The 25424-nt window shown below is 36.7% G+C and overlaps 1 protein-coding gene across 1 annotated transcript in view; it reads left to right on the forward strand.

The window, feature by feature from the left end:
* LOC120637077 (LIM domain transcription factor LMO4) overlaps positions 1-25424 on the forward strand; it is a 289676-nt gene that overhangs the window by 64890 nt on the left and 199362 nt on the right. The gene's annotated exons all lie outside the window — the stretch shown is intronic.

Genomic DNA, 25424 nt, shown 5'->3' on the forward strand with positions numbered 1-25424 from the left:
TAATAATATGGTGATAGAATATGTGGAAGAATACATTTATCTCGGGGAAATTGTGTCTACAACAGAGGCAATAGAACGTCAAACCACAAATGCATGGAATAGATACTGGATGTTTAAAGAAGTGATGAAATCGAAAGACATGCCGATGAAATACAAACAAAAAGTGTTCGATATGTGCATACTTCCTATATTAACCTACGGAAGCCAGACTTGGGCTTTAACGCAAAATTTAGAACAAAAATTAGCAATTTGTCAGCGCTCGATGGAACGTAGTATGTTACATGTTAAACGGTTAGACAAAATAAGAAATGAATCACTAAGAAAAGAAACGAACATAACAGATGTTAAAGTAAAAATCCGAAAACTAAAATGGAAATGGGCGGGACATGTGTGCAGGCAAAAGCAAGACAGGTGGGCAAAAAGAGTTACAGAATGGTATCCGAAGGAAGGGAAGCGATCTAGAGGACGGCCGAGAATAAGGTGGAGCGATGATTTCGTCAAAATGATGGGAGCAACATGGCAAAGACTGGCGCGTAATAGAGATGCATGGAAAGAAATAGAGGAGGCCTTCGTCCAAAGGGCGTACTGAACTGCGAAACTGTCAAATATAAATAATATGTTAAGAAAAATAGTTATAAGGAAGATTGTGTTTTAAATAATAGTTTGAATATTTATGTTTTTTTTTGTTAACAATCATACTTTTTTCAGTAATAAAGGGCTTTATTATTATTTATTAAAGAAACAAACACATACATAAATGTATAGGACAGAGTGAGATAGAAAACATTATACATTTTTTACCCATTCTAGATACCATGGATGAACCTAATAGTTCTGATACTCTACATCCACCTTAATCTCTCGTAGGCTGTTTTTCAGAAGTTACACTTCTGCCGTGTGTGAATACATTGCACAGGATTTTTTTTTATATACTTTTAATAGTGGTTGGACCAAGCAAATAGCACAACTGATGGCAAGGTGAAAACCATGGGCTATAAACAGAGCAACACTGCGCAGGGCATGCAAGGAACACATCCTGCAAAGTGTTGCCCTGTATCTGTCAACCCGAAGCTTCATATGCCTGTAATTACATCGACACTCAAGCCCTTCAGTCCGGAACACGGCATTGCAACAATGCTGCTTAGCGGCAGACATAAGCATGGTGGTACTTCCCCGGACCAGTTCTGTCACACAAAGCTCTCGACGAACTAAGAAAAGAGTAAGAGTAAGAGTCTACGACTAAGAATAATTCGATTACTCTCATAGTTTGTAAATAGTTTATTCACTACTCTCACTACTATTATTGTAAATAATAGGTTGGGTAAAAAGTTTTTTCGCATTATAGTATGTATGAACTTGTAATAAAATCTCTTTGGCTATACTATTTGTATCTGGCTGGTTTTGGTATCATTAAAAGTTTGAATTTTAAAGAAAATATGTAATTCCAAATTCAAATTGGGAAAATGTGTGATTTTCGTTTTTTTTCGTACTGTGAAGATGAGTGAATCTAGTGAAAGTCTCGAGTTAAATTCGATACATTTTAAAATTTTACTACAAAAAGGTAAAAATGCTACGCATGCAATTGGTTGGGAGGTGTTAATGCATCCGCAGTATAGTCCTGACCTTGCACCTTCAGATTTTCCCCTGTCTCGGTCTCTTCAGAATTCTTTAGGCAGGGTCAGGTTAACATCATTAGATTAGGGCTGAAGCTTAGAACAAAACTTGTTATTACTTATATTTAGATCTACTTTTAGTTATTACCTGTATTGTGTAGCTAATAACAATAAACAATAAACTACTGTAAATAAGTTTAAGGTAAATGATGTAGGAATATAATTCCAAATACATGATTTCCAATTTAAAACCTCTTTTCAATTAAAATACTAATAGTTACAACTAGCCGCTCTCTCCCCTATTTATAATTAAAAAAAACAAACTTTTTTATCAAAATAGAAACAATTATTCACGCTATGTACCAACGAAAACAATTATCTTAACTGCAAATAAGGTAATAGCATTGCCATAAACTGTATTTACGATGTGTCAAATGTAAAGTCGTAAACGTGAAAATTGCTTGTGGTTAATGTACTTAATGTGTTTGTGAGTCTCGCTATACAGCAATACCTAAAACTATATTTCGACTTGGAACATGACTCTTCGATTAACATAAAGTGGAAAGGACGTTGCGTGGGCGCTTGAGATATCCAATACTAAGGACTTGATAGAGTTCGCTCCTTCAAACAAATGTGAGATAGACTGTACTTTGATGTTTTGCTCACAAAATTAAGTTGTTCCCTTGTTCTGGACACCTTCAAAGTTAGCGCCTATTTACTTTCGTAATGGTGTGGTAACTCAGTGAGTTCATACGTACAAAAAGTACAGTGGATCATTTTGAAGTCCTTGCGTGGTTGATATACCACGGACGCGTACGAAGCGCTTGGCATCTTCGTTTCTAATTCGCACCGCAAGGATCTGGAATGCCCTTCTAGCTTCCTTATTCCCCAGTACCTAAAATATTGTATCGTGGTATGTACCCGTGGAACTATATGTTATTAGAGACTAGGTAATCTAAGATTTTAATTATATATTTGATTGTTTTGTTTTCTTTATAATTTTTCAATTTTTGAATAATTGTTGTTATTATTGTTCTTTTTTTTAGTTCTTAATTTTATTTAGCTTATTTTTATGTTTTATGTCTTATGTTTAATTTGTTGTAATTATTACTTGTTGTTACATTCTTTTAATTGGGCAACTGTAATTAATGTCTTCACGGGTTGCGTCACTAAATAAATAAAAAAAAAAAATTAAGAAATTTTAATTAGTTGGTTTGTCTTTTTTTCATGCAGTAATGTACACGCGTTGAAAACACGAGAGCCATGGGCAGATTTAGTTCAATAATAAAAGCGCTGTGATTTAAAAGTAGTTAGGTTAGCCTACTTTAAAATGCGGCTTGCTAATCATCCTTAACCACGCGATTATAATTCAAAATAGATTATGACCACCAAACCGCGTCTCTTTCGAAACGGCGGCCCAAAAATAATAAACAATTAGCAGTTACTTGACCTCACGGCTCCATGAAAGCAAACCGCGAGCACCGACATTGACCCAAAGGTACTTCTTCTATGACGAAATGTGGTTGCAACGATGTATAGAAGTATTACACGGTAAGTACCTGCGCATGTTTGTGCAACGTTTACCACAAACATACATAGTATTTGACACATCAACATCGATAGACAGATATCAAATATATATATATGTATCAGAATGTCGCCTTAAAAATGTATACATAAATATGTATGAAATGAAACTTAAATGAAATGAAAATAAAAATGAAATGAAAATTTATTTGTTCACATAAAACAATAGCAGATAAGGCAGAGAACTTCTCTTAAGTTTAAAACCTGTGCCAGAAGATCTCGCTCTTCCATTACAAAACACATTTTTATTTCAATTTATTTATATAATACACGTATACAACCAAAAATGACGATGTTCCAATATTTTTTCTGCAAGCCTTATATCTCAAGAGTCACTAGAAAAAACCCAATAATTCCGTAATGTTCAACTAATTACAAAAAATCTCCAAAATAACAAACGCATAACTTTAAACTTTAGTGGCTATTTACAGGATAAAACATGGTTTAAACCGCACTAACCTAAAGTTAGACGAATGAATGATGAATGTGAATTTATGATATTCCATCCAATGTCTTATAGGTTGGTAACATTTTTTAAATATCAGTAAATATTAGTAGTCAATGGCGTGCACCGGGTGTCTAACCAGGGTATGCATACCGTGGAAATAATGCAACAAATGCGATAAATCTGATTCCAATTTGAGTTATACATCAATTTTAGAGTAGGCAGTACTTTTGTGCATGTACGAAGTGCACGCCACTCTCAGTAGTTGGTAGTTTTTGTAAGAATAGGGCATTGTCCACAATAAAGCACCTGAAACCGTCGCGCGTATGTTCTGGTTATAAGTACTAATATTGAAGTCCATCAAGTCGCATATGAGCAGCTTGGTGAGTTTATGCTCTTGAGCCCTCTCTTCTACAAGACTTGTCTGTATTTTTATATTTCACACACCTCTTTCTAATTAAAAAAATATTTCCTTTGTAAAAAACATGAAATAAATATTGTATACGAGTCGCTAAAAAAAAGTTGTTGCTACTAAACGACGTCACCTCGTACCGATTCTTATCCGGTTTGCTCTAACACAAACAAAACTGTAACCACTTGCGGTATCAATAACTCTTATCCAATCAGATTAATTAAACGTTCAGCGATATACGTGACTTATCTTCGAGAATTACACAGTACAATGCATTAATAAATGTATTTAAGATTAACCGTTAACAAACGTAGAAATGTAGTCTGACATGTTTGATGCGGAGTGCCGATGCGAAGCACTGATAACATTCCAGCTCAGGATTCGAACACGAAATTCTTGACGTGGTCAAATCTGAGCCATACTTGAGGTGTACAACGTTTCTCTGACGCATATGTATCGTTGAATGTAAGGAATTCACGGTCTGTTGATTGAAGCGCGTCTTCCATTGCGCTCGGGCTGCCATTCTAGGATTTAGATCGGCCAGCTTATGGCGCAATGTCCTGCATTCCACAGATTTACGCCGTGGCTTAGAGGTCATCACTAGGCGATAGGATCATGACAGAGAATTCGTCGGTTGGCTGCCGGTGGAATGCGAGCGGTAATTGATTTGTCCTGCGTAATCGACGGCTGAGTGGGATTGACGGGAGCATCGAGATGTCACGCCCGCCCGCCGGAGATAGCACGCAGTTTCGCTCGCCAATGTCTGTAACTTATGCAGCGGTTGCCTATTAATGTTCGAAAATGCATCCTGAATATTCAAATCTGCTAGAGACTGAATAAACATTAATCGTTAACTAGTTACCCGCTTAGATAGAGTCGGTAGAAGGCTTAATACCTTATCTGATTCTGTGTCTTATCTATCTTGTCGATATCGTGGTTAAAAAAATATAAAGCTTTTTGTCCCAGAGCTCGGCTATTTTCTTTTGCCCTATACATATTATGTAGATAGACAAGTAAACACTAACTTTCATACTGTCTAATGAGAAGTTATGGAATCAGTTTAGCATATTACCTAGGTTTTATATCACGCCAGCTGTCTCTGAGGATAATAAATTGAAGACAAACAGCTATTCCGTAGACGCGAAACATCCTATCCGGTTTCAAGTTGGAAGTAACCGCGCGAAGCCAAATAAAATTAATATTCATAGCCGTTGTATTTATTGGCTTTCAATTAGTATAATCTTAATGGAGCATTAACATACGCGCGAGCGACGCGTCCGAGTATGCCTTAAGTCCCGTGGTGTTGTAATCATGAAAATATAAATTACCCTATTTTTTGTAAATAATACCCTGTTTCCCAGACCGATTTCGGCTACGTCGAATAAATAAAGCATGTGTGTGTTGAATTTATGTACTCAAGCGTATGCGAAAACTCAGGTTCACTCTGTATTCCTACACTCTCAAAGAATCTCCAGGAATATTTTCCAAAACTGAAGCCCTCTCTATTCTCTCACCTACTAAGTCTTACAGGAGACGACAAGAAAAAGATCAGTCACAGGACCGATAGGCTTGCTTTAATAATAAAATATATAAAATTTTGCTTAAATAATAATTACAATATAAATGCCATTAAAGCTAAAATTTCAATTAAATTCCATATCACAAATACAAACATCTAATACAAATCATCTAAACCACTGTAAGGAAGCAAAATAATTACTTATTAGTACTTGTTAGCGTGTGTTTTGTTTTAGAATATATTTAAGGTGCTCCTTTTTTGAATTAAAATAGAAGACATGAGAATTATCACATACTGTCTTGTGGTATTTTAAATGTCATAAAATATTAAATTAAAAAATCCACAAGTAGCGTGTTATTTTATGTAAATGATTTTGCTATGTTCTTGATAGTATAAATTAAAAAAATTAAGCAAGTTTTCGTATTGAAACTAAGCAAAATATAAACACGATTATGCTAACACATAATGATGTTCACTTTAATTTAATCATATTTCGCCATCCGAGTGCGCTAAGTGGGTTATCAAAATGCTAAATACTGACAATATCGCTAATATATTCCGTAGCAGTTACTTCGCAGGCTCACATCTTAAAATGGCAACATAATGTTCTGGATTGTCCCACTTAACCTACTAGTTGGAATAATTACATAAATGAGCAACGGAGTCATTTCTACGCTGGTAACTCCGGTCGCGGAAGGCTCGCAGCCGATGACCTCAACAGACCGGTTCCCGCGGTTCTCCACCCCGCGACCCCGCGCCCCTCCGTCACCCTTCTGCCCCCCTCGCGCGAGACGTTTCATTACGTTATTATTATATTAAACGCTATAATACACATTGTAGGCATTAGTCGGTCGAGACGTCGTCCTAAGAAAGGGTAATGTATGGCCCACGTAGGCTGCGCTTTTGCTCTTATTTGAAAGCCTCCTTTTGGATTAGCGGCTGTGATCTTTATGGCTTTTACAAATGCCGAATTGTTAACTCGGGCCTTGCCAACCACTATATTATATTTTTTATGAACGATAAAGTTATGATTCGCATTTAGCGAATTAAATTAAGCGTTGAAAAAATTAAAGTCAATGAGTTGCTCTACTGCATGCCAAACCACACGTAAGTAAAGCTGAATTACGTCATCATAATCATCACAAACATATTTTCGCACTCCAACGTCTTGTGCTAATGGGGATTTTACCAACATATTTTTTCTAGTAAAGAGTCGCCACTCCAGCACTTTAGGGCCCCAACTTTCATACCCTCCGTGATGAATGGATGAATGTATGAATACAATTTTACTGCACACCACATAAAGAAAAGTTGTGAATAAAAATTTAACGTAATATATACAATTTGGCGGCCTTATCCCTAACAACCAATGGCGTAAAACACAGCTAAAGAAGAGATGTAGAAGAGTGGTAGTGACAACTGTATTTATCACCATCATCATATCAGTCACCTCACTGCGGGCTATCTATCTATCTTCTATCTATCTATATATATAAAAGAGAAAGTGTGTGGGTATGTTCCGTATAGGCTCCGAAACGGCTGGACCATTTTCAATGAAACTTTCAGGGAATCTCCGGATTTACGTGGCGAGTAATCCTGTAAAGTTTGGTTGTTTGGTTGGGTGTATATGGGTGTAGATAATGATCTTTACCCGCTCGAGAAGAGAATAGAAGAGAATGAATACGGAGAGAAATAAATGATTTAATGTATTATGAGTATTAAATTAAAAATGTAATGATGTAAGTTTATTGTTTAAATAAAATAAAGCAAAAACTAGCCCGGCGAAGCGGGCTGGGTGCCCTAGTTATTTATAAAAAAATAATTGTAAATGTCTAATCATATCTCAAAATAATATTATAATCGCTTAGCGGCACGTCGCTGTCGGTAGGGTGCCTCCCAATAAATGTGAAAAATATATAATAATAATAATAAATAAATATACTACGACAATACACACATCGCCACCTAGCCCCAAAGTAAGCGTAGCTTGTGTTATGGGTACTAAGATGACTGATGAATATTTTTATGAATTATATATACATAAATACTTAGAAAATACATATAAACACCCAGTAATATGAATCATCAAAGTAAAATAGAACGTACGTTGTTTTACTTACCACCATAATGAATTCATCTTAACATACATTATTATTAAACTACGACGCACTTAATTCGTACCAATTTCTTTTACCATAAAATTTTATTGAATTTCGGTGTTTTTGATTTTAAACTAATTTAAGTTAGATTTCAAATTAATTCCAGTGTAACTACCACAAATAAGCTAATCATTAAAGTGTTCACATTGCGGGACGATTTTAGTATTCTAATGAGTTTTTGACTTTTTATATTTTGGTAATAAACGTACCTAAGTGCAAATTCAAGTTCATAGTAAATTATTGCATTAATTTGAATAGAAGAGAGTTGGCTAGCGTAGCGCTAAAATCCATATTTGAATAAACTTAAATAATTAAAATGAAATAATTTAATTTAATTTTACGATTAAACGGCTATAGCCCAGAAGAACTTCGAATTCACTTTTGGAAAGCCGAGTTCGAATCCCTAGCACGCACCTCTAACTTTTCTAAGCTATGTGCGTTTTAAGGAATTAAAATATCACTTGGGGAAAGAAAATATCGTGAGGAAACCATGTTGAGAGTTCTCCATAATAATATCAAGGGTGTGGACTCCACCAAGCCACACCGCCGGCGTGGTGGCTAACATGCGAACTACGAGATAATTACATGTACCTGTTACTCGTATTTTGACGTAGCGATAGACGAGATAATGTACATAGAAATTTTGTCATGATGCTCATGTCGGTCACTGGTATAGTATTGTTTTTGTTATTTCCATCTCGAATTCGCACTAGAATCCTAGTTGATAACCTGGGCAAGCCACTAATAGTTTTACCATCGCTGTAATCCAAAGGTCGTCGCTCCAATAAACATAATCCAAATATCAGATTTATCAACGATGTGCGAATATTTAATTCTAATTATAGACGGCCGGCCAGACGGGCCTGGGCGGTGCAAAATAAAGCACATTACAAAATATCACGTTACAACGTTCGGTGCACTTGATCATGCCGTTGTCCGAACTCTTTTATTTGTAAGTTTATTTGTCCCTTTTTTTCTTATACCGCTTTGAACGGCCGCGTCGACCGCATCGCTTAACGCAGCACGTTCCAGCAGAGCTTTAAAGTATATATTTCAGGCTGCAAATAGATCTTGGAGTTCCACGTATTACAGCATTTTACCAGAATAGAGAATACATACATGCTTGCACACTCATTGTTGATTATTCTATGGGTATATGAGTAGTTTTTTTGTTGTAATTTTCTTTAACGCTGCAGGAAAATATTGTGAGGAAACCTGCTTGCCTGAGAGATCTCCACAATGTTCTCAAGCGCGTACGAAGTCTATCAAGCCGCACTGGGCCAACGCGGTGGATTACGACCTAAGCCCTATTCATTCTGAGAGGAGGTTAGGGCTCTGTAGTGGGCCGGTAATTGGTTTATGTTTATGATGATGATGTGAGAAATACATACATACAAGCTTAATATTTAAATTTAAAATTTCTTAATAGGTCTGTCAAAGGCACTTATGAAGCGTTCATACGTAAAGGAATGTTCCATAATGAGAGTACCAAACGCTCTCTAGTCTAAGAGGAGATCAGAAAAAACTTAGACGGGTATTTTTTTTGTTATCACCATCTCACAGATTTAGAGAATTAACATTTAGCTTAGAGTAATTGATACTCAAGCTTTTTTATCGTTTAAGTAATCCTTAATGTTACGATAGGATTTTTCTGTAACCTTTATTTTTTTCCATATTCTTTTAACGATTTCTTCATCTAAAGAAAGTTAAATTGTTACAAAGTAACGTAGACTATTATTTATTGAAAAGAAAAATATAGATAATTAAGAAAATTGCAATAATGTAACCCAAAGTAGTAAAATTTTGCGTATAAAATTCATGCACTAGGCGTGCGCTGAGAAAACTATTGGCGAAACCTAAAAATATTACTACTTCATTTAAGGACTTATTATTACATACAAAGAAGTCCGCAATGATCTATATCTTACTTTAAGTCACATTAGCAACTTTTATGTTTTTAAATTTTATTAGATAGCCGGCAGAAACAAATGTGGGTTACATCGTAGTATTAAATCTTGTACAAATAAATAGTCTTACCATCAAGGATATTTATATATCAGTAAAATAATTTTTAATTTAGAAGTTACTTTAAAAAAATTAGCAAAACTACTATTTTTAGAGGTAGGTACGCTTAATTGAAAATGTTCGTCTTACACCCTATTTTTTTACAAGAATACTTAAAAATATCTGTAGAACTGCACGTAAATGGAATGCCTTTTAGAGAATACGTATTTTGGTATCTTCTCTCTTAATTTAATGATTACTATTCGTTGTTACTGATAAAAGCTGAAACCGACGTACACTAAAGTCTCCAAATTGGGTCCTTCCAATTCCTTTACTGACTCTACCCAGCCCAATCGACTATTTCTAGCTCCTGCTACTGCCACACATCTCACAAATAAAATTTCCCCATGGGATGCCTTAAGAGCAAAACAAACGCGGCCGAAGTCGCGGAAAACAGCTAGTAAATAAATTATTTTTGAATTTGGGAAACAGATACATTAAACTTCAAAAGTAATGTTAGTATTTCATAAAACAAAGAAATTATATTAACAAGGCCTCTCCAATCCCCGTATGAAGTGTTCTAGTGAATCCATTTTGTTTCTAGTGAAGCGATTTTCGAGCGAAGTCAATAGCGACCAAGATTTTTTTCCCGTATAATGGCATAAAAGTCATCTAATGTTGGGAATGCGAAACTTTTGCGATTAATACTACGTGAGAGAAGGATAAAATATTTATCATATCAACCCATTACTCTAACCAAGAATTAGGCCATAGTCTCACCATGCTGGCCCAGTGCGGATTGGTGGAATCCACATTCCTTTGAGAACATAACAGAACTCTGAGGAATGTAGGTCTCCTCACGATATTTTCCTTCACCGTTGAAGCAAGTGATATTTTAATTGCATAAAACGTAAATAACTTAAAAAATTGGCTGTATTCGATCTGGGTCCAACGTAATTGAGGCAAAAGTTCTAACCACTAGGCTATTACCGCTTTGTGCAAAATATTAGAACACAACTAAAACTAAGACGTTGGAGTGTACGGTACTGGCTCGTCAATACAAGCGGCAATAGAGCGGCTGGAGTGCGTGGAGGGAGTTGCTCGACCAATTTATTCGCCGGGACGTCAGATTTCGAGGGCCTCGTTACGACTAAGCCTCCAATTAGACTTATCCCTAATTAAGAGATGCCAATAAATTACCCTCCATCACGGGCTAACGAAGACGCGCCGCACTAATAACGCTAATTGATTTTGAGTAATGAGCTTGAGTTTTGATGGGGCTGATTGGGAGAACGTCGATAGCGCTGCCAATAAGAGGACCCCGGCCCTGTGCGGAGTGTTTGATATCGTGGAGCTCCGCACTCTGGCTGGTCTCTAAAATCTCTAATTAATAGGTTGAGTATGTTCAGTAATAGAGCATAATTTATTCATATTTTCGCAAAGAGGGTTTTAGATGTGATGCCGCAATTAATTTTACGTTTGTTGGTAATTTGAATATCATGTGGCAGACAGTTAGTTGGAAGCTTAATTAGGCACCCGCAGACATTAAAATATATATAAAAGAAAGCGGTTAGTTAATCTAAAATTTTAAAACTTAGGCCTGTATATCATGTGGGATTCAGTTTATTTATTAAGAAAACTTGATTGCACATACATGGAAACAATACAAGATGAAGAAAATATACCTATATAATGCAGTAGGCCGGAGTGTAGACTTAACCAGTCTGAAAGAGTCAGACTGGTGAAGTCTACACTCCGGCCTACTCGTGCCCATATTCAAAACCCCGAGAGCTTTCAACTAGAACTACAGAACCGGTTCGGTTGCCTAGCAGATTGCGACACTGTGGACGATTTGAACAACAGGCTGGTGGAAACTGTCCAAACAGTCGGGTCCAAATTCTACAAGGCCCACCGTAGAAACAAGGCCAATAGGTTCTCAACCAATACACTCAAGCTTATGACGGAGAGGCAAGAGATGAGACTACAGTCTATAGCAGACGCGTCCGCTTACCGGCGGATTAATAGGCAGATCTCTAAATCACAGACTCGTGATATGCGGCACTTCAATACAGAGCGTATTAAAAATGCCATCGAGCAAAACAGAGGCTCTAAAGTGTTCGCTAGAGATCTGTCTATCGGTCAGAGCCAGTTGATGCGACTGAAGACCAATAATGGTAGTCTTGTCTCTTCCAAACCTGAGATCTTGGGTGAGGTTGAGAACTTTTATGGACAGTTGTACACCACAGTACAGACGCCTGTTGAAGATTTGGCTAAGGATCCTAGAGCCAAATTAACTCGACACTATACCGAAGATATCCCAGACGTCAGCCTATACGAGATTAGTGTGGCTCTCAAGCAGCTTAAAAATGGCAAGGCGCCGGGTGATGACGGAATAACGGCAGAACTCCTGAAGGCAGGTGGAAAACCGATGCTGAAAGTCCTTCAGCGATTGTTTGATTCCGTTATTCACCAAGGCACAACGCCAGAGGCATGGCACAGGAGTGTGGTGGTTCTGTTCTTCAAAAAAGGTGATAATACCTTGTTGAAGAATTACAGACCCATCTCGCTGCTGAGTCATATCTACAAGCTGTTTTCGAGAGTCATTACGAATCGTCTCGCTCGTAGGTTTGATGACTTCCAGCCTCCCGAACAAGCCGGTTTCCGTAAGGGCTTTAGTACCATAGACCACATTCATACGCTGCGGCAGGTTATACAGAAGACTGAAGAGTATAACCGGCCACTTTGCTTAGCGTTTGTGGACTATGAAAAAGCCTTTGATTCGGTGGAAACTTGGGCTGTGTTTAGGTCACTGCAGAGATGCCGAATTGACTACCGGTATATCCAAGTGTTGCAGTGTTTGTACAAAAACGCCACTATGTCAGTTCGTATACAGGATCAGACTACGAGACCAATCCAATTGCAGCGAGGCGTGCGACAGGGAGATGTTATCTCCCCGAAACTATTTACCGCTGCGTTGGAGGACGTCTTTAAGCTTCTGGAATGGAACGGACTTGGCATCAACATTAACGGCGAGTACATCACTCAACTTCGGTTTGCCGACGATGTAGTCATAATGGCAGAGACTCTGGGAGACCTAAATACGATGCTCGATGGCCTCAGCAGAGCTTCTCAACAGGTTGGCCTACGAATGAACATGAGCAAGACGAAGATTATGTCTAATGCTCATGTTCCGCTTCAACCAGTAATCGTTGAGAACACTGCACTCGAAATTGTTGACGAATACGTATACCTAGGACACACGATCCAGTTAGGTAGGTCCAATTTCGAGAAGGAGGTGAACCGCCGAATCCAACTCGGATGGGCAGCGTTCGGGAAACTCCGTGCCATCTTTTCGTCAGAAATCCCTCAGTGCCTGAAGACGAAAGTCTTCGAACAGTGCGTGTTGCCAGTGATGACCTATGGCTCTGAAACATGGTCGTTAACTATGGGCCTTATAAGAAGGCTTAGAGTCACTCAGCGGGCGATGGAGAGAGCTATGCTCGGAGTATCTCTACGCGATCGAATCAGAAATGTGGAGATTCGTAGAAGAACCAAAGTTACCGACATAGCTCAACGAGTCGCGAAGCTTAAGTGGCAATGGGCCGGGCACATAGTTCGGAGAAAGGATGGACGTTGGGGTCCCAAGGTGCTGGAATGGCAGCCCCGTACTGGTAAGCGCAGCGTTGGTCGACCCCCAACGAGGTGGACAGACGACATTAAGCGCGTCGCAGGTAGCCGTTGGATCCAAGCGGCTCAGAATCGTGGAACTTGGAACTCCCTACAAAAGACCTATGTCCAGCAGTGGACGTCTATCGGTTGATGTGATGATGATGATGATGAATGCAGTTGTGTGAAAAGGCGGTTTTATTGCAAAAGCAATCTCCCCTTGGTGAAAGTAATTGAATAACGTGAAAGCTTGGCAGTGCAAACAATAAAACATAAACACTAAAAAAAAAAAAGAAGAAAAACGACAAAAGAAATAAAAATATGAAAATAATTATAAAATAAATAAATATATACAATGAGAAATATATGAACCTCTACACTAATATAATCTTAAATAGTATAACGAATATATTGTACTAACACTACTAATAATAACAACCTGATAATATATAAACAAACGGCTTTCGAAGGTAGTCCACAATTTGTCGGTTTTTTTTTTTGTTTTATATCATCGTCATCATCATTTCCATCGATTGACGTCCACTCTTACTCTAATCAATGTAATTCAATTGAAACTGAATTTTATTTATTTGTTGATACAGGCGAAATAGGTGTTACATAAATATACAGATCTTGACGCCAATTCGGACTCGGTGCACATGTAGTTGTGGTAATAGAGTTGGAAGATATGTATATATTGAAAAAAAAAAAATATAGAAAAAGATAGATTTCAGGACGCAGGGGTATGAGGCTTAACACCTACGTCTCAAGATAATGGATATAGGGCGGCACTATATAGGAAATTGTGTTCCTTACATGTCTTGCGAAGTATTGCTCTTATTGGTCTATCTGCTGCATCTGTCAATTATTGAAATAAAAAAAGAAAAAAAATATTTAAAATGCAATAGTTTTAGTACTGTAGTTTAGTACTGCATTTTAAAAATATTTAAAATGCAGTAGTTTAGTTTTATATTAACAGTAAGTAGGTCGTACTGCAATCGAGGTACTTTCCACTAAATAATTAATAACATAAATCGAAGGATTGTTAGACGCTAAATATAAATAAGTAGTCCGAAAGTCGCACGGCTAGACACTTCGTATAAAAAGTCTTCAAGGTACGCAGTGCGTTTAGTCATGTATGAACCACTGATATCTTTTACACAAACGAAATAAAAGCGGTGGTAGTCTGGCAGAGATAACTATGAAGATATATTCTTCTCCTTTCTTAATTTTTCTTTTTCTTTCGTTTTTTTGTAATATAATAATAATAATAATAGCCCAGTGGCTAGGACTTTCGCTTTACTTTCCGGGGGCCGAGTTCGAATCCCACCATGTACCTCTAATTCTCTATCTAATTTGATAGTTGCTTCAACGGTGAAGAAAAAAATTGTGAGGAAATCTGCATGCCTGAGAGTTCGCCATAACGTACTCAAAGGCGTGAGGAGTCCACTAATCCGCACTGGGACAGCTGACTCCGGCCTAAACCCTTCTCATAGTGGAAGGAGACCTGTGAGCTGTACTGGACCGGTAATGAATTCATATGATGACGATGAATGAAAAACAGTCTCAAAAAAACAGAAACGGTATATCTTTACGCTCGAAGCTATGCTACTGCAACATTATTCAAATTTATAACATCAGCGGAAGAAACCAATCGCAAGTTAGTATCAACAAGAAACTACGGCGTAATTTTCATTTAATTGAATTCCATTAACATAGTAAAAGCCTGGGCTTAATTACGAAGACCAAACATCGGACTCGCTTGAAATATTCCGTGATAGGTAAATGACACTGAATATGCAAATATCTAATTAGCTTTGCACAGGTTATTTGTTGAAAAGGTACTTATTTGCTAGACACAGATCATAACCAGCCTTACTGTAGAGTTTACTGTCTGACTTGTGCAATCAAGTTTAAAACTTTACTTGGCTTTATTAAAAACATCCCATAATCTTATTAAACGCGAACGAAGCAGTTGGCAAAAGCTAGTAGGTACTGAAACTACTAAATTAGGTACATTACTTATTTTATAAGTCATCAAAGGTGTCGATTCTGTTGTACACGTAAAATAAATAATAATAAATAAATATACTACGACAATACACACATCGCCACCTAGCCCCAAAGTAAGCGTAGCTTGTGTTATGGGTACTAAGATGACTGATGAATATTTTTATGAATTATATATACATAAATACTTAGAAAATACATATAAACACCCAGACACTGAAAAACACTTAATGCTCATCACACAATCATTTTCCAGTTGTGGGAATCGAACCCACGGCCTTGGACTCAGAAAGCAGGGTCGCTGCCCACTGCGCCAGTCGGCCATCAAACGTGTCTCTAAACCTCTGAAATAAATGAAATTAGAGTTTTAGATTTTATTAGAAATGTACAATATAATTAGCACCAGTAGAAATCTACCTAGTTCTAGTTCTCTGAGCATGCACAGGATTCATTTATCCTGTTGGTGATCATTACCAAGGTATAAAGCAGGAAGACTGCATAATATAGAAAAAACCACCTCCTACACGAGTCATATAAAACTTGTTGAGTAGGCAGTGCTTTTGTAAATGTATGAAGTGTAGGCCACTGAACGTTCTGGCCACGGGGCAAGCGGCGCGTCCGGCGATGCGGATATCTTAAATACTTATTCACAATGCGCGAATAGGTATTATCGGTCGATAAAAGTTTTTAGTTTTAGTTTTTTGTTTATCAAAGTAAAAAACTTGGTGGGTTCCAAAACTTTTTCCGGTCGCTTCTTACTCGAAAGTATATTAAGCCGTTGGTCATATTTACCTAAGACTAAGTTCGTTACCTAATGCCGTATGATTAAGGCGATGTCTATAAAAAAACACTTCACCAACATTTATGACTGTTTGTGAGCGATTAATGGATACCTGGAAATGTCCTTTAATTAGGCGTTACTTATTTACACATTGCATTGTTCGGCGATAGTGCGAACGGACATAAGTCTGCAACTCAGTAAATCCTAAAGCGCCTTTTTCATTAGCGCATTATATGTATGCCGCGCTATTAGTAAGGCGATTTTTTTACAGCTTGCTAAAACTGAGTCTCAGACTTATCCTTAATCTGCAAAAGAAGCTCTACGCTAAGCGATTTAGTGTTCCGGTGCCATGTTGCGTAGAAACCGATCAGGGGTATGACTACCACACCCTAAATGATGATGCAGTCTTGATTTATAGCAGGCTAACCGGTTTGGGATATGGCAACCCTATCGGTTTGTACTCGTATCAAAACACTAAATCGCTTGTGGCACGTCTTGGTCGGTAGGGTGGCAAATAACACGTCGGAAGGCTTTCAATAGACTAGACCTGAGAAATAATTAGTTCCCAAATATGCCAGGATCGGGATTCCCGGCGTATTAAGTGAATAGCACCACATCGCTCACCACTGTGCCAGTGTGGTCGTCAAAATAATGTTATAACACACTATTATCTCATAGTTATTAAACAACAATTGCTAATATTATTCATATCACACAATATAGAGTAGAGCCTACCACACTTGCCGTGTGCATACACTTTGACGTGTTTTTAATATTAGCTCCGTCAAGTCACGTGCACGCCAACACGCAAGCTGAATGCAAATCAGTCGATGGCTAACGAGTTGTTATTTGACGTCAACTTAACTGTGGGTAATTGTTGTGTCAATATTTTACAATATATTTTTTAAATCCTACAAGTTATCTCTCGTCTGCAATCTCACCTAGTGATACGTGATGATGTAGTCTAAGATGGTAGCGGGGTAATTACTATACCACTAACAAGCTGTTAGTGGTATAGTAATAAGTGAAGATTTATATCTTAACTTATTACTATACCATATTATACTATACTATATACTATGCTGAGTAGAAATCTATTAGCGGTTTGGGTTATTAAACCCAATAGGTTACTAATAGGTTTCTAAGCAACATCGTACTGGAACCCTAAATCGCTTGGCTTAGCACCTCTATTTTGGTTAGTCACGATGGAAGCCTCCTGCCAGTCTGACCAGAGCGGAGAAAATTTGGATATTATAAGTACTCAAACCCGAGACCTCCTACCCATAAGACCACGGCGTTCACTACTATATATAAATAATAATAGATTAAGTTCTTAAACACAATATTGTTTTAGATATTTGCAACTAGATTTCACTATGTTCACTTAGTAAAAATGCCGCCGTATTTCGAATTGATAAATCACCTCTGCCGCGTGATATGCGGTATCGAATTGAGCTCAGTTACGCAATTTTAATCTGTATTCAAAAAATATGTAGCCTGTCCATGAGAGAATAAAATAAAATTTATTTATTTCAAGTATGCCTAATATAAGCACATTGGAAAAATTAAGTTTGCAGTGACTCTACTACCGGTTCGGAAGGAAGATTCTACCGTGAATAAGTTGGCAATAAACTCAGCAGTTGCTCTTTTCCAACATCATTTCACAATTTAACAATCATTGTTCTATGTTGTCTGAGATGAAAGCGGAGCGGCTTGCTTCCAATCAATCTTGTCATTATGAAATTCATCAATAGTATAGTAACCTCAATGTATTAAATGTGATTTTATACATTATTAAACGTATGTAAAGACAAATCCTATCTTATATTTTTAAACGAGCAATTCTTGTATATATATAATTGGAATCTGGAATCGGCTCCAACGATTTTCATGAAATTTCGTATACAGGGGGTTTCGGGGGCGATAAATCGATCTAGCTAGGATTCATTTATAGAAAAAGTCATTTTATTTGTGTTTTCCGGTAATAACCGATTTGGTGCAACGAAGTTGCACGGGTCAGCTAGTGTAATATTAACATAGGTATCGTGTTATAATAGCATACCTATACTCAGCCCTACGCAGGTTTACTGCACTTTTCTGCTGATATCACCAATTTATGACCGTTTCTAGAAGTCGATTGGGAAGCTATAAGGTTTCGCTTACCGACAGCTCAATTTTATTAGTATAATTTTTGCTTAATCGACTTAAGCAGTACTTATGACTTTTGCGAAACCTTAACCAGCTGTCAGCAAGGACTCTTATAACCATACTAGGTAAGAAAACAATGTCTAAAACAGTTTCTTTTCTTATAAGAGATAAGAAAATCATTTGCATGTGATTATTCATTTAAATTACGAGTATAGGTGCACTTTGCGCATCTCAACAAATGAATGCTAAGTACGTAAACACAATTTTCACAGTCATGCTAATTTTTCCAGTTAACAACGAGTTTGCTTAAGGCACGTAAAATAGTAGATGTATAAATATTACATGTTTTACTTGTATGATTTTTGTAATACAGGCATATAATAAAAACGTGCTTTTTGGAAGGAGAAGAGCACTCTCCTACTCTTAAAGTCGTAGCGTCAAATAAAGTACATCAAGTTTCCATAGTTACATGGTTCAATAATCCTAATAGTTTGTGGAACTAAACTATATACATATAGTTTAGTTCCACAAAGATGTGTCAATCAACGAAGATGTGTGGTGTAGCTCTTATGACGTACTTATTATTATTTTTTTCATAGTGTGGCGGCAGACCGATAGAGGCATTTCTGGTAGATTTTTATAGCATTGATATACAACAGGGGAGAGTTTCTTGGCTTACATAGTTAGTCGACCGTATTGAAAAACTGTAACATCGGTTTAGAATGGAACTTAAGAACCTTGTATAAAAGCTCAAAAATCATACGCACTTCTTCAGCCAGCGCTCTTTACGGAACTTTTGAAAACACCAAAGTGGAAGGTACAGAATAAGGGGCCTTAAGATGACGAAGATTAAATCCATTTTGCTTTGATATTACACTTGTGTTACAAATACTCGAAAAAGACTTCACGATTGCAAAAAATCTTAAGTCCACTCACATCAAATGCTTACATATCCATTTATTTTCTATAAAGGCGTGCACAATACACTTGCGTGATGAGCGCTGACGTCACGGAAGTCTAGTGTGCATGCCTCTATACTAAATGCATGAATCCGACAGGCATCTGATTTAGGTACTCACCCACGCGTCACGACATATAAGTCTAATGTGAATCCGGCCTCATACTATCCGATGAATCCAATAGTGAGTCTAGTCACAGACGTTTCTACTAAGATTTGATTTGAATCGATTCATATTGCTTTTGGTTCTTCCTCGTTATTTAACAACTTGGACTACAAATAACTGGTACCCTCATTTTATCCCTAAATTTGGAAATAGATTGGTTTTCTCTATCAAGAAATTCTAAACCAAAATGGAAAACGATCTCCTAAAAACAGAGTAACACTCCGCAAGGTATAGATGGAAACCACGCTTTCAGACTGGAACATAGTATTGAATCAATGCTGCTTTGCGGCAAAAATAAATATGGTGACAGAACTTCCCAGGATGAGCTCTGTCTCTAAAAGCTAGCTACTAGTATTAAAGCATATACGTTATAATAAAGCATATATTTAACATGGAAGGTTTAAACTTCAAATCTATCTTTTCTAAGACAGAAAGGAGGCGTTAGCCCAGTTGTGGGACATTATAGGCTGAGTATTATCGTGAGCATGATTCTTCGGATCGACACATTTCGTGGCGTGTCGACGAATCTGGTGTTAAAAGTGTGTCGGGGTCTTTACCCTTTACTGACTTTGAGTAGTTTGAGTCGCAATCTGTGACAGTAAATAATGAAGCACTAGTCGTACCACTTACAACACCATCACTTACCATAATGAGAGGCCCGAGATAAGTGTAATGCACTTAATTGGATACGTTAATGTAAGATATAATGAAATTTGTGTGCTACGACTTCATCACCGTGCTAAGCGAGAGCGATCAATCACTGTGACGTACATTAAGGTTTTTATCACGCTTTGATCGTATTTGATAACTGTTATAATTTGAAATCGGCAGCACACAATAAGAACACAGGACAATACTGGCAAATGTTTCTTTAAAATAACATTTGTTAAAAAAGATTTTTTTTACACTTTGCAACTTGGAAAATATACTTGTAAAATATACTGAAATTAGTATACTATTTCAATACTATGCTATGCGATCAATCACTGTGAATTAATAATGATTTTTTTTATGTACGGGAATAGCATATTTAGGGTAAGTAGAGAAAGTTACAAAATATCACTTGGGATGGAATAAGAAAAAAATTGGATTGTATAATGCAGCTCTTATGAGATATACATATGATTTAAGGAATAGTTAAAATAATACAAAAGTATGTGTCTGATGTAAACCAGTGAGCTAATAGTAAGTAACATATTTGAATATTTTTCACCGTCTGACCTCCAAACTTCGGTGATGAAAATTGCAAGAGTTTTTTTTTTTTTTTTTTGTGACTAACTTTTAGTGACTATTAATAATAGGTATTGCGATTACCTTATTTACTGACCACTAACTTCAACTACTTATGAACACCGAAGAAGGAGTTTTTATAAATTCATAATTCTATTCATAAGTCAAATTACTCTTTAGCTTCGCTCATTTAGTAATGCAGTAACCTTACTCACTGACCACTTAATTCAACTACCAATGAGCACCGACTAGATAAGATGTAAATAACTTTGATAATATTATGTATCTAAGAACCCGTTCACTGGTTCTCATCTGATAGTATTGAGCCGTAGAATAATTATTTGTGTTTGTTTATAGTAATTAATTAAATTCATTGATTGATATGATCCATTAGATGGTTTATGGTCATAAATAATAATCTATCGAATTGTTTTGAGATATCTAAGCATACAATCTTAACTATAAAAGCTGCTAAGTTGAAAAGGGGTAATTATTCGATAGGATATTACTATTATTCTTAACTTTGAAAAACTGTCGTTCAAAAATAAATTAAAGTTGTCATCCTAGAGCGGGCAGTAACCTTGGCAAACGAATTAGTTTGGCCATCCAAAGGGGCAATGCATCTTAGGAAGTGTGCCTCGCTGCGGTGGTTTCGAAGACGTTTTAGATTTTATTTAGTTTTACATAGTTTATTTTAGGTTATATTTATAAAACAAATGTGAAAGAAATAATTAAATTGAATTTTCTTTAAATATCAATTAAAGTTGTTATAAAAATAACTAAATAAAGTTTTTTTCTAAAAAAATACGCAGTGGCAACTATAACAAAATTTAAGGTCAAATGGGGTCAGAAAGAAGGTTGTGATCCTGGATACGTACTGACAGCAATCATTAAAATAAATTACGGCTAATATTATGCTATCCATTTAATTTTGGTATCTAAACTGATTTCATTTATATTTGTTTTCTTTATATAAGGGCAGATAGTTAATAAGTTACGCCGAGAAAAAAGCTTCATAATATAATTTCATCCGTTAAAGATAAAACGGGATACCTTAAAATATATTAATATTTTTTTAAAGTAAATAATCGCCAAAGCCAGGTCTCGTTTACTTCCTTTACACGTTCATAATTGGGCCACCTGACTAAAAAGTTGTACCTACCTTTGATTTATTCGGAGAAGAAACTCACGGACAGAGAGATACTTGATTGATTCTCTAAGAGTTTTTTCCCACTATGACGAACGGAGCCGAAAATATCTCACTTCTAAAAATTCGCTGCAACGAGTTTGTTGAAGCGTACGTAGCGAATTCGAAAGCTTAGGGTACAGCGTAGGTAAATTAATCCGAGATTTTCCTTAGAAAAGTTGGTTTACTTGTTTCAATTACGTTTGCTAATGACTTGACTTCTGCTCGCTAATTAGCTACCTCACTAATTAATCACAACGGGTTCGCCTTGTAACTTGAACTAACTGCGAGCCCACTCACACAAACGGCGGTAGACGCGACGTTACTTAAATCATATTGTACAGATTTACCTTAAATATAAGTTTCGTTGAGACTGAGTTCGATGCCCGGCACGCACCACTGACTTTTCGGAGTTATGTGCGTTTTTTATTTAAGCAATTTAAATATCAGTACCTTTAAAGGTGGAGAAAAAGTCGGGAGGAAACCTGCGTACCTAAGAGTTCTCCATAATGTTCTCAACAGCGTGAAGTCTACTAATCCGCACTTGGCCAGCGTGGTAAATTACGGCCTAAACTCTTTTTATTCTGAGATGAGAGCTGTACCCTGTAGCTGGTCGGTAATGGGTTGATGATGGTGATGAGAAGTTAAGCTCCATACTTACTTTCTGATACTACGTAATCAAAATTCAAATCCGAAATGTATTCATTTTGAAACGCCAAGTATGTCTGTTTGTAGTGACTCTACCACGGGTTCGGAAAGCAGTTTCTACCGCGAACAGCCGGCGAGAAACCCAATAGTTACTCTTTTCCGACATTAACATTAACCATCATATTTCCATCTTGTGGGAGATGAGAGCGGAGCTGGCTGTTTACAATTTATGCCTGTTTCTAATAAGTCCATTGTTAACATCAGGTATTTGTCATATTTTGTCTCTCTTATTGCGAAGCTATTTTATGATTTCCTATTTGTTTAAACTTATTTCTAACAAATTCTTACTTCGTGTGTTTGTTTACCGTTCCTTTTAGCCCTAACTTAGCAACCAATCAAATTATTTTTGGCATAGAATTATCTAATAAAATATATTATATAAGACAGAGAGTAACGTAGCCTACTTTTTATACCAGGAAAACAAACGATTCCCACAGGATTTCTAAAAAACAGCCAAAGAACGCGGGCAACAGCTAGTAAGGAAGTAAATACGAAAGTGTAAATGTGATTTTGTCCTTCGATCACGCTAAAGTTACGGATTGACCCGTTTTTGGAGTCTAGATAGTTTATGGGCCGGCGAATTAAGAAAGCAATTTTTTATTCAGGAAAATGTACCGTTTTCTAATGTTAGACGTAGCCTAAACCGAATTCGTAATAATAATTCCGTAATCAACCTTTTGAAATTGCTTTATTGTTTATTTCTAATTGGGTATGTATTTGACTCGGACTCATATTATAAAAGAGTAAAGTTATTGTTTCCTCCATTTTTAGGCAGCAAAATTGTGTTTTTTTTAACTTTTAGGAAGTAGGCATACTGTACAGAAATACAGCAAAACTGTATCAGCTTTAGCTTAGTCTATAATCATTACTGCCCTCGCGGTACAGGGTACAAATTGGAAATTAAACTTGATTTCCAGTCATGCAAACTCTAGCACAACGCTATGCAGTAGTTTAAAACGTTGTTAGTGTGAATAGGCCCTAATTATATAATAATATCTTGTTTATTATATCTCTAGTCTTTATTAGATAAATAATATTTTAATTAGACAGCTCTAATAAGCATATATCTTCATTGAAATATTGTGTTTTTCGAGACACTAACTTACTTACTTAGATAAGTTCCGAGAGAAAGATATTTTTTTTACTACACACAATACTATATTACCACAGTCTATAGACAGTCGTTTGACCCCGTGGAATGTGTGATAAATGCCGACATTACATGACTACCCTTATTTTGTGATGTTGACTATTGTTACATACAAAATTGAGAGTTTCTGCTAAGTTAAACTGTTAAGGAAAGAATAATTTTAAAATGCAGTCAGTTTATAATTTAGCGTCTGTATTTCTCATAACATTTTTATCTGCAATCTCTCGTTTATCTTTAAAGGCAATAACTTAATTTTATATTCGCATTCACACCCAGTCAGTATACTTAATACCTACATACAGTCTGTAACGGTCTGGTGAATAGATATGTAGGTACAACAACCTACTTAGTATAATAACGATGACTATACTTCAAATCATCATAGTATTAAACAAGTATGTTATATTTTCAAAACAAACCCTGTTATTTTTGTCAAAGGTCAGTCAACAGATTATCTTATACATAGTTACACGATTTTCTTTTTTTATTACAATTCCGTAAAATATGAGTACCTTCAAATCAAGAGTGAATAGGCATCTTCTAGGCAAGCGCGCTCCACCTTAGGCTGCATCATCGGTTACCATCAGGTGTGATTGCAGTCAAGTCAAAACATTAAAAAAAAAACTAATCATTAATTACACATAGGGGCCTAGAAGGCCTAGAAGGCCTGGCCGAAGAAGAGATATGGCTCAAAAATCTACGACAATGGTTTGGAAAGAGCACCAAATCAGTATTTAGAGCAGCGTTGTCCAAAGTAGAGATAGTCCTAATGATTACCAACCTTCGTAAGGAGACGGCACCCTAAGAAGAAGACACAGACATAAAAAATCATTTATTAAGTAGGATAGTCTCGATATTTAAATTTAAAGTTAGCATTTTTATAGAATGTTAAGCCTTTTTCTGAAGCAGAAATTCTACGAGGTAGGAATCGATATTATCCATACTAACTACATAGGATCCTTTACTTATGGTGCAGGGTGTACGATGCAAACGGGCGCAGCGGTGCGGGGTTCTCGCCACATTCATCTGACTCTCTATACAAAATGACTGATCAGCTAATCGAATGATGGAAGATTAACATACCTAACGGTTGTCTAGAAATTAAAAAGAAATCAAAATTAATTTATTTCAAGTAGGCCTAATATAAGCACGTTTGAGACGTCATGTTTGTCTGTTTTAGTGACTACCGGTTCGGAAGGCAGATTCTACCAAGAAGCCGGCAAGAAACTCAGCCGTTGCTCTTTTCCAACATCAAATGTTAACATTTTATACCTAATCCAGTTTGATTTGGTTGTGATTGTACGCGGGCGCTACCTACATGGGCTAGAGACGATATTTTTTGTATTAATTATTAATGGCCTATAGCCCAGCTGACTATAAACCATCGCTTACAAACAGCAACACTTCCCAGAGCCAGTGGCGTGCACAGGAATTTGGACCAGGGCAGACCAAGCATAAAGAAGTAAAATGGCATAAAATGCCTCCTCCGTTGCCAGTTATATGAGAATGTTAGGGAATGCAGCGCTTTTGTGCATGTATGAAGTGCACGCCACTGCCCAGAGCAAGGGCCACACCTTGCAAAGTGTTGCCATGTGTCCTTCAACCTAAGGCGTAGATGAAAGCCTTATGTGCCTGTAATTACAGCGCAACCACGCTCTAAACCATTACAATGCTGCTTAGCG

This window comes from Pararge aegeria, chromosome 3 (assembly GCF_905163445.1).
Source record: "Pararge aegeria chromosome 3, ilParAegt1.1, whole genome shotgun sequence".
NCBI classification, from domain to species: Eukaryota; Metazoa; Arthropoda; class Insecta; order Lepidoptera; family Nymphalidae; genus Pararge; species Pararge aegeria.